Here is an 18,108-nt window from a genome sequence, read left to right on the forward strand (position 1 = left end):
ACGAAGGACACCATCAGCGTTGTAGACCCTGCTAAATACGCATCAGAACCATGGGTGTGTGTGTGAAGGGGAAGGGAGGAGATTCTCCAGAGGCTTTCCTTCGGGAGTCTGTTTATCCTTTGTGCCCCAAGACTGGGTTCTTTTCATGTAAACTCTTGGAAAGGACAGGGAGGAGCCTCTTTTACGTCCCATGAAATACCTTGCCTGTTAGTAAATGCTGAATGACAGCGGCGATTTCGGCCCGGAAGAACAGCGCCGATTGGATCTGACCGACCCTCTTGCGGGCGCGGTTCCGGGCCGGGGCCAGGAGACCCGGGAGAGGAGGCCGGGCGCAGGCGGCGCCGTCAGGCCCCGACGCCGCGGGCGCTGTCTGCCGGCGCTCGGAGGGGGGCTCCACCTGGCCGCCGCGCCGCGGCCGGAGGGGCGGAGCCCGGCTTCCCGGAGGCGGCGACGCCTCCTCGCGCCCGAGCGCGCGCTCCCCGGCGTCCGGCGCACGCGCGAGGCCGAGGAGGAGCGCGCCCCGGCGGCGGCGGCAGCAACGGCGGCGAGAGGAGCAGGGGGAGGAGGGCGGCTGAAGGGAGGTTGGCCGAGCGCGCGGTGGTGGCGGTGGTGGCGCCGGCGCCGGCGACCGTAGCCGGGGCGGAGTGGGGAGCGAGGGAGGGGGCGGAGGGAGGGGAGGCGGAGAGGAGTGAGAGCCGCATTTCCAATTCCCAACTACGAGCCCCGAGTTTGTAGATGGGGCTGCTCGGCGGCGCCTGCGGCTGAGGGAGAGCAGCGGCGGCGGGCGCAGGGGAGCGGCGGCGTCGCGGAGGCGGCCGAGGTGCGAGCCGGTGAGTTGCCGGGGCCCCCATGCCTCTGGGGTAACGGTCTCGCCGCGCGCCGCGGCCGGCCGGGGGGCGCCCTGTTGCTCGTCGCCGTGCGCCACGCGGGGACCCTGGCCCGCCCCGCCCCCTCAGCACCTGGGCTCGGCGCGCCGGGGGCCCGGGCGGCGGAGGCGGCGCGGGTGGGGAGGGCTGCTCGCGCGCCTGGCCCGGCCCGGCCGGCGCAGAAGGGGCGCGATTTGCCGGGCCCCTGGCTCCCGGGCTGCGGGCGGGCGGGCGGGCCGGAGCGCGGCAACGTGTCTGGCCCATGCTGCCCGCCGGCGCGCGGCTCCCTGCTCTCTCCACGCGCTCCCCGGCGCGGCCCCGGCTGGGGCAAGGCTGGGGCTGGGGGCGCGCAGGGCCCCCTCCAGGCTCTGGAAGCGGTGCGCGGGCGCCGACACCCTCTGCGGCGGGAGTGGCGTTTAAGGCATGAATGGAGAGCCGCGCCGGGGGCGGTAGTTGCTGTGACTGACACCTCCGGGGTCAGTGCCGAGAGGGGGCGATTCCGCCGGCTTCTGGCGTGCTCCCGAGCCCCAAGTTCTTGCGGGAGGAGGCTTTCTGCAACTACTGCTGCTACTTCCGAGGCACGAGACTCCTTTGGTCAAAGTGGTTGTGGGCCGTGCACACGCTGCTCCGGAGGCGTTCGTTGCTGAGGCAGTGTTTTTCGATCCTCGGTACGTTAATATGGAACCAGAAAGGTGCTGGTGTCTTTTGTTTTTTGGGTTTTTTTTTTTTTTTTTTTGGCGGGGTGAAGGGCCCCTAGGGAGTCGATTCAGGGCTCAAACAGGCCAGTATGATGGCAGGATGTGGATTGGTTGGTGGATTCCCCCCCCCCCCCAGAAGGACTTTTTTAACACTTTATTGGGAGTTTAGTCTCAATCTCACCAGCTCCTGAGATTACAGTTGGAGATTATAGCCGTTAAACTTCCATCACTTGGGGCATGCATTTATGTAAGGGGGCTGGGGGCAGGCGAGGAAGGGAATTGAAGGCTGATGGGGAAGCTCAGAAAATTCTCCGCATTACTTGTAAACAGCTTGTTAAGGTCAAGAAGCTAGCCACGTTTTACTCTTTCCTACGCCTTGGGGGATTGTTGGAATTTTACTTTATGCTTCCTGAATTAGTCTTCTTGTAATATGGCTCACAACATTTGAGGTGTGTAAAAATGCTCTTCAATTGGAGTATGGTTTAGCAGCCATTTCTATCCTTGGAATCTTTGAAATGGTCGTTTGGAAACTTATGTATGTTGAATATATTAGGCAAGGTAACTATCAATGCAGAGATAGTTGCGGTACATACGTATAACAACGGACGTCAGGTAATAAATGCTTATTTTAGGTATCTACTGTGGAGTTGTGGTAAGGTATGAGGCCTGATTGTAGTCATATCTTCTGAGGCCTTTTTACAGTAAACAAAGAACTTTTGTGGGTTGTGTCATTTTGAGGTCATTTGTATCGGAAATCTATCATATATTTAAATACCTGTTTAAATATATGTTTGCACTACATGTTACTTTTTAAGGTCCATGTTTCTTTTATTTTAGACTAGGGTTACATAATATTCAAATGGTAACACTTTTAATTGCTCTATTTTGTCCTGTGGGGTTACACAGTAAATATCTTTATGAAAAAACACCACGGGTGTGTGCGTGTGTCCATCCGTCCATCCGTGTGTCCTCATTGATGCTACTCAATTCCTTTTTCACCTGGAATTTTTTTTAATGGATTATTTTACATTCTAGATTAAATAAAATTAAGGTGCTTAAGCAAGTCTGGTAGCACTATATAAGACAGACTCCTTTTTTGTTCTCAGAGCCAACTGTTGGATTTTTTAGAAATGAATCATATTTTTCTTAAACATTTGAGGGAGCAGTTTGCTTTTTTCCTGAGTCTCATTTCAGGCTGAAATTGTTCCAGAAGACTACACCGCCTGCTTCTCTCCCTCCTTCCCCACTCCCCTTCTCTTTAGCTTGGGATAACCAAGACAACCATAATTGTGTTACCTTTTAAAAAGGCTCCTTTTAAATTGAAGTTGAGTATTTACTATATTTTTAAGATATATTTTACCATTTTAATAATTGATGGTTAGAAGACAGCAGATGCTTTAATTAAATACCTTTGACATTTTTGGCGTCGAAGCTTTGTTAGAAGGGAGTAACAGCAAATTATTACTGAGAGTTGCAAATAATACAGGGTAAGTGCTAGTCATAGGCTATCTAATTGTAAAAACACCAAGGAAATAAATATTCAAAGAAACAAGAGGACCCATTTGTATGTTTTACATCACTTACTTTATATAAATTATAGTAGTTCTGGGTGGTTTTTGAAAGAGTGTTTTGCAGAGTAGACATTAGGTATATAACACTGATAATTTTCTTTTCCAAGGTAATTTATTTGGTAAGTGACTAAATTATATCAGAACTCTACTTCGGGTAAATGTGGTTGACTTACAAGGGATATGCTATTTATTTCAGGAAGAATGAACACCTGCCTGTTTTTAAATAACACAAATATTGGGTTGTCTGAAGATACTGTTTATTCCTTAAAAAATTATACTGAGAAAAATTATGCTAGTTTTATTTTACCTGTCAGTTCTTTACTTCCAAAACTAGGCTTCACATTTATGAATATCATAAGAACATATAAACGTAAAATATCTCTTTACTGATAGGTTGCTAGTTTTGAATTAAAGATTTTCTTTCATTTTTGTAGCAACCAGTTTCTGCATAGTGAATCTTGTGGTCATTCTCACAGAAGCTGCAATGATTTCTCCACTCTTCTTATTTGTCTATGACCACTGGGGGGAGACTATACACTTTAGGTTGACCATATCACTCCCTTACGTACACTGGCTGCTAATCATCTCGGGCACTTTGCCAAACTGCTGGCAACGTGTTGAGGAGGATGCGCTTAGAATCAAGTCTTGATCAAGGTGTCTAATGACTTTTTTTTTTTTTTTTTTAACTCACACCACACTTGCAAAGTACCTCTCTTTATAGATTGTGTTATTAACAGTCTACTTTTTGGTCTGTTGTTAAGTGGGCTAACTAACATAATGAAAGATGAGATTCATGAGTACAGTAGAGCTTTCAAAGCCTGACTTAACTGACGTTAATCTTAGTAGCCATGTAGGCTTGATTACTTGCCTAGTTTACACAGAAGTTGTCTGGAAGGATCTGGAGAAAACTCTTTTCTATGAGGTGTTCCATATCTGAACCTCTTCAAACAGGTTGGTCTTCTATTTTAAAAAGCTTTCAGAGGAAGAGATATTAAGGCACCCCTTGTACCCAATTTCACCACAAAGGGAGAAGTTCTTCCTTTTTTTGTAGTAGTAAAGATAAGATTAAAATTCACAACTTTGTTGACTTTGTTAAATTATGCTGTGGCTGTTCTTAGAAGGCTGGTGTCCACTTTTTCTCCTCTGATAGTATTTAACCTAGGCAATGTCCAATTTAGTAATAGTGAAGTATGTTATGTTTATTGTAGCTTAGAAAGAACTTAAATTTTTATGTTCTTCCTTAATAAGACCTTTGTACATCCTTGATCATAGTAAATAGGATAGAATGTGGAGTAGTCTTTATAATTTTATCATCCTAGATTCTTTTTAAATGGCTTTGCTTTTGTCCTAAATTAAAAAAAAAAAATGTTCAACAGGATATTTTCTGCTTAGGAAGTGTTCATTTCTAGCTAACTTCAAGATTGTGTTGAGTACTTGGGGATGGTGATTTCTAAAGGCCTGTTTTGTTAAAGTTATCAATGATTCAAGACAATATGAGAAATACAGTGTGTTTTTCATAAAGCTTGTTATTTTCAAATCCTTTCCTGCCTACTAGTTCCTATACATGAACTCATCCCTATGTACTTCACCATCTCATATCTCTTCTTCTTAGATCTATTACTCCTTTACCACTTCTTTAACATCCTCCTTATTCACTATATTCTATGTACATAGCCCTACTTTTTGTCCCAGAAATGTAATGGTTTGTTTCTAACTTAGGACTTTGCACTCTGCCTGGAATTCTCTTCCTAAAACATTACATGACTGGCTCCTTTTCATCATTTCAAGTTTCAGTTCAAATATTATCTTCTCAGATAAGCAGTATTATCTAACCACCCCGTAGAATAACACTATCCTTATTTCTTTCTATCTCATTACCTTTAATTTTTTTTTTCCTGCCAACTGCTTATCACTATCTGACATTGTATTTTTATATTATCTGTCTACTCTCACTAGACTGTAAGCCCCATGGAAACAGTAATTGTATCTCTTTTGTTTAACTATATTTCAAGGACTTAAACCTGTTCCTGGCACACAGCTGCTATTAAATAAATATTCCCTCTTTAAGAATCTGAGGTTCTCTCCTTACTCAGCTTTTGGTGTTAAAATGTCCCTTTATGGAATGATTTGAGTAGATGGTAGGCTACTTTTGGCTCTAAGTAATAGAAATTCATCTAACTGGTATAAACAAGAAGTAAGATTTATTATAAAAATGCAGGGAGTATCTGATGAAATCCAAAGGTTGAGACAAAGGACTCCATCTGGTGCCAGAATGATACACTTCATCTCTTTATTCCTCATGCACATTTGCTTCATTTCTTCTCTTGCTGTGGAGGATCACTTTTTCATCCTCTTAATGGAATACGTGGCTGGCAGCATCTCCTGAGTTTTCTCAGTACCATCCTGGATGACAGGAAGGAGATTCATCTAGTACCCATTTCTCCCCAGTTCCACAACTTATGTCGTACTATTAGAACTTGGTGGCATTTGCTGTAACCATGTGAAAAGGGATTGGAGAGACAGCCCAAGTAGATGCTACAAGGATAATTAACGTTCACCCTTTACTACCCCTAGAAGTTTGGTTTCCCTTCTTTTAAATTTTGCTGGTATATAAAGTTAGAAGATCTGAAAAGCACTGTTGTGGGGATATTCAAAAGAAATGTCCTTTCTTTCATGGTAGGAATTTACAGTTTGGTTGAGGACAATATATATACGTGAAGGAAAGAAGTGATCAAACACAGCATGATGGTAATATAGGAGCTGCGGAAGATATTTGCAACTTGTATTGCAGACAAAAGGCAAACTTCCTTAATATATAATGAATATCTGCAAATTGATAAGAAAAAGAACAACCATAAAGTTAGGCAAAGATTATAGACAGATAATTCACAGAAAAGGAAATCTGAATGATTCCTAAGCACATACAGTAAAACCTTGGGTTGCAAGTAACTTGTTCTGCCAGTATTCCACAAGACAGCAAACATTTCTAATAAATTTTAACTTGATAAACTAGTGATGTCTTGCATTACAAGTAGTACGTGACACCGAATGTCACACGATCACAACTGAGCCAATGGTTCTTCTCTCGCTCGCTTTGGGATTATGAGTGATCGTCTCCCATGCTCAGATACTTGGTCTCAGGCTGCGGTGTTTGGCAGAAATCATTGATTTTTCAGAACATTGGAAGGTGCCCTCAACTGGCAGTAGTGTATTTTTTGTCACTTCAAAGAACCTATGGACAGTCATTTGCTTTTCCATACAAGAGTAAGCTTAGGAATGAAGCTTTCCTTCATTCTAGGTCAGGCTGCCTGCAGACATAGACCCTTTGCTGCCTTATTGCCAGTTTCATTAAATAGAGTAAATGACAAGAGTTTGTTAGTACTTTACTGTAGTCAACATCTGTGCAAGTCTATAAAATGGCCCCCATGCAGAAAAAGGTTGATAAGAAAGGCTACCGGTAAGAAGAAGCAGATGACTATGATGGAAGTTAAGAGGGAAATCATCAAGAAGTACGAACGAGGTATGCAAGTGGCTGAAGTTGTAAGATTTTATAAGAAGATTTTCTATGTCTGCATCTCATCTGTAGAGGAAAAGAAGGTGGTGGAATCCCTCACTTCAAATGAGGTTAGGGAGATGTGTAAAATGTGGGAAACAGTGCAAAATTTTGTAGAAAAGCATCACTCGAATAAGGCTGTAGCATACAAGTGATGAATCTGTTTAACGACCACACAATGTCTCGTTTCTGCGAAATCTTCAAAAGGAGACAAAAAGCAAGTGTCATGGGATAGGTTCCTTGTTAAAGCTGCATGAAAAGAAAAAGATTCCATTGAGCTAATAGATATCAGTGATTCCATACATAATAATGAAAGTCATCCTGCATGACTCCCTCACATTAGCCACACAGGTTGTCAAAGGTAAGTGAAGGGTATTTTATTTTTCTTTATATTTTGTATTTTCTTTATTATTTTGTATTATAGTATTGTAATCATTTTTATATGAATATTTTTGGGTTGTGGAACAAATCATGTGAGTTTCCATTATTTCTTATGGGGGAAATTTGCTTTCATATACAAGTGCTTTGGATTACAAGCATGTTTCCAGAACGAATTATGCTCACAAACCAAGGTTTTACTGTATATTCAAACTCATACATAATATAAATTAAATTAAAACTATGAGATACAATTTTCAGAAATTAGACCAAAAGAATTTGATAATACTTTTGAGGAGGATAGACACTAAAAGGTGCTCTCTTTTGTTGCTGGTGGAAATATAAATGAATAGAATTTGATGTGATTGAAGTTTCTGAAGAGTACTGAGGTAAACAGAAATACCTGGAAATATGCATAAATTAATGTAGGTATTTATGGGAGAGGAAAGAATGTACAACTTAATTATCTGCACTCTAACTTGTATTGTTTTATATTTAGCTTTAGTCATGAAACAAGCCCAGGCTAGGGTAAAGCCAACAAGATCACTACCCTTCTCCCCCCCACCAACAAAGGAGATTCCTTTTAGGATCATATTCAGTTTCTATTCCCAGATCACCCCTATCTTTTACCCTAGTGCTCAAGTTTGTTTCCAAATCACTGAGATTTTCATATACTTTGTATCTTTCAGAGCCTAGCACTTTGTTAACTACTTAGTAAACACTTAAGTAGATTCAAGTGAACTGTGGCTCTTCATAGACTCCCTTCACAATTTTATGCTTTTGGAAATCTTTTGTAAAAAGTGATTTAGAATTTCACTTGATAAATGTACTTAAGGTTTTATTATAATAAATGGTCAACAGGACAGTTTCATAAATTGTTTCTAATACATTAGTGGAACTTTACTTTTACATGGTTCTTTTGTTCTATAAAATATTGTCAGATCTTAGTTGGATTAGATATTAAAAGTGGGTAGGGCAGCTTAAGATGCATGGAATTTTTCTAGAAAAATTTGTGAGAAAATAGGGAAATGACTGAGCAGATCAAGGGCATATGCTTAGGAAAGGAAAAGTGTTGAGGGATTAGTTTAGAGAAAGTATGTGGTAGAACCCAGAGGGGCTACATCTTAGGAAGAATTTTCACCTAGGAAAATGCTAAGCTAGTTTAGCTGAGTACATACTTCAAGGATATGACATATACTTTATAATATTTTTATTCTGTAGGTCATTTATCATGATTTGACTTTGGTACAGAGGTTCTCCACCTTAGCAGGCGTCAAATCCTTTAGAGTTACTCTACACCAAAGGATTCTAATTTAGTAGGTCTGGTGTAGGGCCAGATTATGTTTATATTTTTAAAGTCACTGAAAGCCAGTATTTGTAAAATACATTCTGTAAAATATTCTCTTTAATAACCAAATCAGCATAGCTTTTAGGGTCCTATACCATTTACATAACGCTAACCCTAGAATTTGGTCTCTTACCATGATGTTTACTTTAGTCAGATTGGTATCTCTACAAGCATCAAATTGATTTCCATTGCTTTGCTCACTTTCATACTCTTCCCTTTGTAACCTTGTTTGTTCTTTACTAATAAATGTTCAAGCTTGCCTCTCCCAAGAAGCTATCATTGGCTGTCCTCATGCACAACTTATCTTTCCAGTACAGGACAGATTGTAGCACAACACTTACATAACTGTCAAGAACACATCATATAATGGCTGATTTATGTGCTTTTGCTCACATGAGCCTTGTGCATATGTATGCCCAGTTTTACTGTTTGAACATCCTTAATTTTTCTTCTCAGTACCAAGAGCTTGGAGCTTAGTCATAGTGTCAGTGGCATGAACAATGTTATTGAATGCTTATTATATTTTAAGACTATGCTAAATGCTGTCCACACATTTCATCTGCTCATCAGAAACAGATTTTTAAAATCAAAATAAAACTCTTATATATGATTGTGTCAGTTTTCTGTGTCTGCTATAAGAAATTGCCATAAACTTAATAAGTTTAAAACAAAAGAAATGTATTCTCTCACACTTCTGGAGGCCAGAGGTCTGAAATCAGTATCCCTGGGCCAAAATCAGTGTGTCAGCAGGGCTGTGCTCCCTCAGAGGCTCAGGAGGAGAATCTGTCCTTTGCCTCTGTCATGTTTCTGATGGCTACCAGCATTCCTTAGCTTGTGGTTGCATTGTTCTAGTCTTCAAGGGCAGTATTTCAAGTCTCTTAGCTCTGTTCTTACCACCTTCTGTGTGCATGAAAGGAAACCTCTCCCTTTGCCTTTCTTTTATAAAGACCCATATAATGGCATTTAGGGCCCACATAATGATCCTTAATAATCTCCATGTCACAGGATTTCCAATCACATATGCAGACTCTTTCTCCAAATACGGTAACGTTTCACAGGTTCCAGGGACCAAGACCTGAGTATCTTTGGGGGACCATTATTCAGCCTGCTATAGTAATAATTTAAGTAGTCCAGAAAAGGATTGCTGGTAAAAGTCTTTATGCCCCATTCCATCCCTCTCTTTGTAAGTCAGTATTTCTTAGCCAGGGATAGATTTTGCTGCCTTCTCACTCCCCCAGGGACATTTGGCTGTTATAACTGGGAGGCCACTTATCATACGCCAGGGATGGGCCTGGCCCATCAGTGTATGGGACAGACTGCCATGGCAAAGAATTATCCAACCCTACATGTCATAGTGCTGAGATTGAGAAACACTATTTTAAAGTTAACTATTGCCAGGATTTTCTTGTGTATCTATCATTCTTGAAAAAAGCTATATATTTGTATCAGCACATGTTATGAGTAAAACCCCCTAATCTGAGTTGATTATGACTAGTGGTGGTTGTGGTTGATTGAAAGTTGACTTAAGTGAGGGGTCATTAAAAAATGATTCACATGTAGTTTAATATATTTTTACTTAAAAATATAAATATACATTCATGTGCCAGTCTTCTTTGAGTATGTATCTTTTGCGTGGAGCCCTGGGTCATCATTCTTCTATAAATTAGCGCATTATCACCAATTCCTAGCTTTGGAGCAAGAACTTAAAAGTTTATGAAAGAATCTGAGTGTAGGATCCTTGTATGTTTTATTACTCCTCAGTTGTTTATAGTTGTTTTATGTTTAATTATACAGATCACTCTTGGTTTTCTTGTTGTTGTTGTTTGGTCATTTGCTTTCTTCGGGTCTCTCCAAAGCATTCAACTTGATTCTCATATGAAGAACAATATAACTCCATGGTCTTGTATTAAATACAATTGTGTGTGTGCATGTATTTTACACACACACACACACACATATATATATGTAATAGAAGTAATACATATGTGTAATATGTTATATATAAAGAAATTCTGTTTTGTCTAACAGCTCCCCAAGATACTGGGAATACTACTCTCCATTGCAGCTAATTTGCATAGCTTCTAATCTGGCAGTATGATGAGAACTCATATCCTAGTTGCTTCCAAATTTTTGGAAGTTGTAGAAAATTCTGTTTTAATACTGTAATTACAGTTTATAAATTATAGGATGTTACTATAAATACTTTATTGTTATTACCAACTTAATGCTTGGGTTACTTTTTTACTAAAGGAAACATTGGCTTTTCATTATTATTTGGAGTTTTGCTTATTAGCGAAATATTTTCACTGCTTATATAGTTTATTATTAGCGTGGCAAAAGAGCTTGAGGCCTGGGTTGTAATCCCAGTTTTTCTAACTTACAGCTCTTTTACTTTGTTCAGGACACAGAGCTTTACCTGGTACCAGACAGTAAGCTTGCTGGCAGACATGTCTCGTGTTACCACTGAACTCAATATACCTCGTCTCTAAAACAGAGGTTAGAATATCTATAGTGTTACTATAAGATTTTAATTAGATAATATAAGTGTCCAGCACAGAGCCTGGTACATTTTAAGTGTTCAGTAAATGTCAGTATCCTTTCCATCACCTACCATTAGGTTCAGTGTTATATGTACACTGAAAAATATTTGTTGAATAATGTTTTCAGTTGCCTTTGCCTGATTCATAACTTTGTTTTTTTTTTTCACTCTGCTATGAGCTATGTGTCATTCAGTAAATATTTTTTTAAAAGAGCTTTGCTTTTAAAGTAGTCCAATGAATTATGTGCTGTTAACTAAAGTTAATAAGTCTTATTTTTACATGACATTTAAGTGTGTTTACAAGATGAAGATATGAACTCAAAGATCCTTCCAACATAATCTGAAGAGTTTATAAAACTCACATAGCCCTTATTTTTCTTCCTGCTTTCCCTCTAAAAGTCTACAGAAGTAAATAGTGTTTGGTAATGTAGCCTTTTTTTTTTTTTTTTTTTTGAATGAAGAGAATGACCGTGCTTGTAATATGTTCCTAATTGTTCATTATCACATAATAGGAATTTTTTTAGTAACTTGTATGAATGTGGCTGTCTTCAGGTGGATTTGTCTTTTTGTATTACCTAGAATATATATGTCCGTGTACATATAAAATGTTTTACGGCAAATTTAGCTTTACATAAAATTATACGCCTTTTTATTCATCTGGTAAATGCCCTTCTATTTGGGACTTTGATGTAAGAAACGTAGGTAACTGAGTTAAAGAAATTTAATTCATTCAAGTTCCTTATTTCAGAAATTAAACAATGGTCATGCACATTTGTATGTAAGTTGATTCAGATGTTTTTCATTTTCTTTCTCAACCGAGTAATCTTTTGGAATGGGGGATAAATGAAAAACACTTTAAACAATGTGTTAAGGTTGGAACACCTATTAAGGCAAAAGTAGGCAAAGTACTCCCTGGATGCCTCATCATTCTTAGCATTAGGTTCTTGAAAATCCAAAGGTAGACAGATATTCCCTGAAGGAATTTAAGATGTTATGGGGGAAATAAGGTTAAGGAGTTTGTGATTGTGAACGAACCCTTTAAAAATCTTTATAGACTTCTAATGTTCATCCAATTAAAACCTTAAATAAAATATATCAAACAGATTATCAACATTTTATGCAATTAAATTTGGAAATACCATGTACTATATAGTTATTTTCCATTTACTCCTACTTTCTTGAAAGAAACTTTTCAGATTTCCAATCTAGGGGGAATGGGCTGGGCATTTCTTAAAATTTTTAAGCATTTTTTAGGGTGTCTTATAAAAAAGTGTCTTTCTTATTTTCACTTAAAAGTTACTCCAACTTGTAGTTCCAACTGTTTGCTCTAGAGATAGCATAACTTGGATATTTAAATTAAAAAAATAAGCTTTTAGTAACCTTTATTTAACTCAGCTTGCTAGAGCTGAGTGGGTATTTATAGTTCTACCCATGATAATTTCATGCTAGCACTCATCAGAACATAACATAATGTAACACTGACTTGGCTTGTCCTTCTCATTCTCATATCCTTTCTCTCCTTCCCCAAAGACTTTTCAGATTGAAGGCTGGAAATTTGTTTTGCTCCTTCTTCTGTCTCTTCTAAGAGCACACTGAAAATACCTTCTCTTACTCTGTCGTCTCTTTATTTCCCTTCTCTTTTATCTTCCAAACCTGCAGTTCCCCCTTTTCCCAAAATACCTCCAAAAAGAGCACCTTAGAACTCATTACAGTCAAGTAGAAATTTTCACTGAAAGTAAATGTGTGTATATATGTATATACTGGAATTTCACACAATAAAAAGGTTACTGTATATGGTTTATGTGAAGAAAGAAACTGTCTTTGCATCCGCTCAGCCAAATATTGTCCCATGCTCATAGGCTGTGTTTAATATTTATTACTGAAATTAGGAAGCACAAATTACCATATAAATAGCATTTTATCATGTGCAGCTAAGTTCTGAAAGAGTTTGAAGTTTAGGAAAAGAAATTCTCATCTGTAGGGAGGGACTTTGCTACTCACTTGATTGAATTAATTTTGAGATGAGTCCTTTCAGCTCTAAACCTTTGATTCTAAAAGAGCAAGAAGTGTGTTATAAATCGATTAGGTATTGAATAACTAAGAAAAAAGAACACTGTTGGGTGGGGTAACATCAGTGAAGGCATTTAAGTAGGAAGAGATGTGTTTATGCGTATACAAAGTAAAAAAGAACAATGGTTAGAATAGTTTATATTAGAGAATAGAGGAATTAGGCTGAATAGATAAAAAGCTAGATTTTTAAAAGAAAAATTTAAACATTCCCAGATAATAAAAAAATTTTCTAATCTAGTGTCATCATTAAAATGACATTTTTACATGATCTGTGTGATAGTTTTGTGCTGGGTGAGTTACAGTGAAGAAGAGAATAGTGGAAAGAGACTTGCAGTGATAATTAAAAAAAAACCTTTTTTTAATGTTTATTCATTTTTGAGAGAGAGAGCGAGCAAGTGGGGAAGGAGCAGAGAGAGAGGGAAACACAGAATCTGAAGCAGACTCCAGGCTCTGAGCTGTCAGCACAGAGCCTGACCAGGAGCTCAAACCCACGAACCGAACCGTGAGATCATGACCTGAGTGGAGGTCGGACGCTTAACCGACTGAGCCACTGAGGCACCCCTCTTGGAGTGGTAATTTAAAGGAAATAAGCTTGAAAGTGGTGGCAGAAGGAATGAGGAATGAGAGTTGGATACAGGGAAATTATGAGTTCCCTGTGTCCAAATGACATAAAGGGGTGTCTTGAAGTTTGCAAGGAATTCCTAGGCAAAGGACAGTCCCTGGATCTTCAGGGTTTGGGGATCTTTTCCCAAGGTAAGCCCTGATCTTGTTTAAAGGTTCATTTAGGTTCTTATTTTTTAAATAACTTTTTGTACTCCTTAGATTTAAGCAATTTATTCTTAACTATATTTGACCGCTTTATTATTATTAAAGGATGGAGATGTCTTTTGCAATCACTTACCTGGGTATTAGTCACATTTCATTTATCCCTGCATAAAATACTGTTAAGTTCAAAGGAAAGATATTTACAGTAAGGATGATGGGTGAGCTATGTGGTTGCCATGGAAGGGAGGGGCAAAGGAACTGTAAATATTAGGGAAAAGGGAAACTTAGAAAATCAAGATGCTTAGGGGTACCTGGGTGGCTAAGTTGGTTAAGCGGCTGACTCATGATTTTAACTCAGGTCATGATCTCGCGGTTCATGGGTTCGAGTCCTGCGTCAGGCTCAGTGCTGACAGCTCAAAGCCTGGAGCTTGCTTCGGATTCTGTGTCTGCCTCTCTCTCTGCTCTTCCCTCGCTCACATTCTGTCTCTGTCTCTGTCTCTCAATAATAAATAGGCTTTAAAAGTTAAAAAGGAAATCAAGATACTGATAGGAAGATTATAAGAATACTAAAGAATTTTAAAACATTTTAAAAGTATTCAAATACTTGAAAGATGCATTAAACAATGTTAACATAAAGTATTTGAATACTTTTAAAATGTTTTAAAATTCTTTAGTATTCTTATAATCTTCCTATCAGTATCTTGATTTCCTTATGGTTTCACTCTTATGTGGATCCTGAGACACGTAACAGAAACCCATGGGGGAGGGGAAGGAAAAAAAAAAAAAAAGAGGTTAGAGTGGGAGAGAGCCAAAGCATAAGAGACTGTTAAAAACTGAGAACAAACTGAGGGTTGATGGGGGGTGGGAGGGAGGGGAGGGTGGGTGATGGGTATTGCGGAGGGCACCTGTTGGGATGAGTACTGGGTGTTGTATGGAAACCAATTTGACAGTAAATTTCATATATTAAAAAATAATAATAATAAATAAATAAACAATGTTAACATTAAAACAATGTTAGAAGTTGTGGGCAAATGAGAGAAGTATGTGACTTGATTTTTATTATTAGATAACACATGTAAAGTATGGTCATGGGCTTTCCTCTCTGACATTTTTTTTTTATTTCACTAAACACTGTATAGCAAGTACTTATTTTCTGTATAGAGCTAAATTATTATGAGACATTTACTAGGTGAGCAAGAAAATTGGATGATTTTGATGTTAGAAATATCAAACTGTATTAGCTTTGTGCATCTATTTGCGTTATTTAAAATATACAACTGATTCCGGGGCAATTTTGCCTCCCACAGGACATTTGGTAATATCTGAAAACAGTTTTAATTGTCACATTTGGGGTGGAAGTGGGAGTGGGGATGCTTGTTAGTGTCTAGTGGGTAGAGGCCAGGGATGCTGCTAAATAATTTATAGGACAACCCCACATAACAAGGAAATATCAGAATGTCAGTAGTGTCGGGTATAGCTCAGTGGTAGAGCATTTGACTGCAAAATGTCAGTAGTGACAAGATTGAGAAATCCTGGAATACAGAGTAGGCAAATTCTCCTGTGGGCAATTTTAGAAACCTATCAATTTCTTCTTTTTTTCTAGGATTGACCAGATACTGTCTTGCTGTTAACATACTTTTTTTCAACTGCTTATAGTACACTTGTCACTATTTTCCTTATTATGTTCTTATCCTAAGGGTATATCTTAAGCACTTTAATTAGACAAATATTTCCAGTAGTTCTACCCCTCTTGGGGTAGTTTTTTTCTACTAACCTTGTGTATCTTTTGTTTCCTTTCATTAATTTAATTCTTGAGGGATCGCTGTTTCCAAATTGTGAGAGCCTCTTGATGTGATTTCCTAAGTACTTTCTTTTAACAGGGATTTTTATGTGCTTTAAGGTGCTTTATGTCCCAGGTTTGGGCTGAGCTAGTTCTTGAGTCTAGGTTTTTTCTGATAGTGTTTGCATCTGTTCTAACTTTTTTATGCAGGATTTTTTTTTTTTTTTCTGGCAGCATTTGAGCCTTTTCTAATTTTTCTATATACAAGAAGTTTGTTTAAATAAAATTCTTAGCTGCAAAGAAAAAATCACTTAGGAGTTATTTCTTTTAGAATAATTTTATCCTTGCTTAGAGGTAAAGATTGCCCTACATACAAACAGCTATATATGAAAAGGTTTTAGAATAGTTTTATAATGATAAGTGGAAAACATTGAAATTCTAGAGTGAAGGTATGCAAAGTTTTTTATTTGGTGTTATTGTTAAACAGTGCAAAATAATTCATTGGAATATAAAGATAAAAGTTGAATGAACATATCACTGATGGAGAAAGATACTTTGAAAGAACCTTAACCCATCTTAGTTTGGTGTTGATCTAAACATATTGGTCTTTTAGTAAAATATAAGTGAAGTATACCTTGTATACAAGCTACTCTATGTAAAATAAAGAAATTGAGAGGGAAAGCAAAAGTATAGCGAAACTATTCTGTAGTGGTCAGGGTGTGGTGATAAAAAGGGAGAAAGAGAGAAGAGTGAGCGAGAGAACATTGCCCCTCAAAGATGACAAATTCTCAAAGTCGTGGAGTAAGTGCAGGTTTTCTTTTTAGTAGACAACTTTTTGTCTGCTTCTAGTACATATAAATTATATTTTCATCTTCCATTTTCATCTGTGCAAGTGTTTCATTAATTGGCCTTTATAAAATCTAAAACTGATCTTCCTGTTCACAGGCATCATGTCCTCACTGCATGAGCACACAACCCTCATCAGTAAGCTTATTTTAATTGTGGAGATGTGTTAGCTAGGAAACATTTACGTATTTAAAGAGATTTCCCTTCTGAGTCTAGGAATTCTAGGGTAGTTGAGTACACAGTGTTCATGTTCTGATCAATCCAGTTTATATGGAGGGAGGGATTTTATGTTGGCCAATGAACAGGACAGCTCTTCCTCCCTAGTAATTTATGATAAACTTGTTTTAATCAACTTTTGAAAAATACTGTTACATGGTAAAGAGTTACAATAATACAGAAAAATGAATGTGCAGTGAAAGCTAAAAATTTCTGTTCCCGGTCTTCATAGAGTTAATCATTGATAACAGTTTTAGATTTAGTTAGTAAAGTGTTTCTCAACAATTCATAATTGGCATTTTGGCAGTACTGTTTTGTATGGTGTTGTCCTGAACACATCTTAATGCTTAGTGCCCCTGTTTCTCTGCCACAGCCATTGGGGCATCAAAAATGCCCTCATGTACTTCCAAATGCTCCTTGGAAAGGGGGTGGAACTTACCCTGGATGAGAGTATTGTCATTATTAAAATTATTCCACGTGTCTTAGAAAACATGTCTTTTTTCCATTTTACACAGTAATTATATTGACTCCAGTATAAAAGAAGAATATTTGAGCACACATGTACTTCTCAAGGGAGGCTTTTTCTTGGGAAGAACTGAATGTCTTAGATTACAATGTTTATTCAATCTTATCTGCTTTCCTTTATGACAGTGTTACTGTCTTGTGTTTTCAATTACTTTTTTTTTTTTTTTTTTTTTGAGTGTTCTGTGGTTTTTGAGTTGTGAGCTCATGCTTGGCTGGGTTTTATTGAAAGGTTTCTGTACAGCCTGATTAAAGAGCACATTCCTCCAAGGAAGATTTGCTAAGGCTTTTCTTTGGCATCTTTGTAAATTCTCTGCTCATGGTTTTCTGAACTTGGTAGGTGTATTGGAACCCTGAATCCTTGAGAGTAGGCTGTGGTTACAAATTCTCAGCCAATATTTTCCCCTAATATGGAATCCAAGCTAAGACAAGCTAATGCCCTCATTGTCTTTCGTGACCAGCAGGCACGTCTTTGCTAGGCCACTCTTTTACAAGGTGGGGGTTAACCCTGTAAGGTCCCAGCCTTATATGGAGGGTCTCATATGCAATTCTCCATTTTGAGCAAACTAAGGCCTAAGCTGCTGCCTCTGAACTTCTAGGTACTAACATCTGCAAACCCTAGAGGAGCCAACCGGTCTTTTATCCTCTTCATGTGGGCTCATGGAGATTTTCTTGGGGATTTGTTTTGTATTTGAGAGGATGTTTTTGGTATTTAGCATTTCTAGCTGTTTTGTAAATGAAGGAATTATTTTCAGATTATCAAGCCTAATTTTTTGCTGGACCTCCAGGCCTCAGTTATCTGTTTTCTAACTTCCGGGAATTTCCTAAAATTTCTGGTTTGGCTAACCTCTTTGACTTCTTTCCCACCTCACCTCCAGTATTCTTGGCATTTTATTCTTTTTTTTTTTTTTTCTTTAATGTCCATTTTTGAGAGAGTGGGAGGGAGGGGCAGAGAG

General features: G+C 38.7%; 1 protein-coding gene across 6 annotated transcripts in view; it reads left to right on the top strand.

The window, feature by feature from the left end:
* The first annotated feature begins 670 nt into the window (after positions 1-670).
* The window catches only part of PALS2 (protein associated with LIN7 2, MAGUK family member), a 113,893-nt gene continuing 96,455 nt past the window's right edge, over positions 671-18,108 (top strand). For 2 of the 6 annotated variants that reach the window (XM_042968392.1, XM_042968376.1), the window contains exon 1: positions 671-830. The gene's annotated coding sequence lies outside the window, so the exon portion shown is untranslated. Of the gene's footprint in view, positions 831-1,293; positions 1,535-10,815; positions 10,911-18,108 lie in introns of those variants that run through there. The other 4 variants (XM_042968360.1, XM_042968366.1, XM_042968351.1 and 1 more) reach the window with 4 other exon arrangements.

The sequence above is a fragment of the Panthera tigris genome, chromosome A2 (assembly GCF_018350195.1).
Source record: "Panthera tigris isolate Pti1 chromosome A2, P.tigris_Pti1_mat1.1, whole genome shotgun sequence".
Taxonomy (NCBI): domain Eukaryota; kingdom Metazoa; phylum Chordata; class Mammalia; order Carnivora; family Felidae; genus Panthera; species Panthera tigris.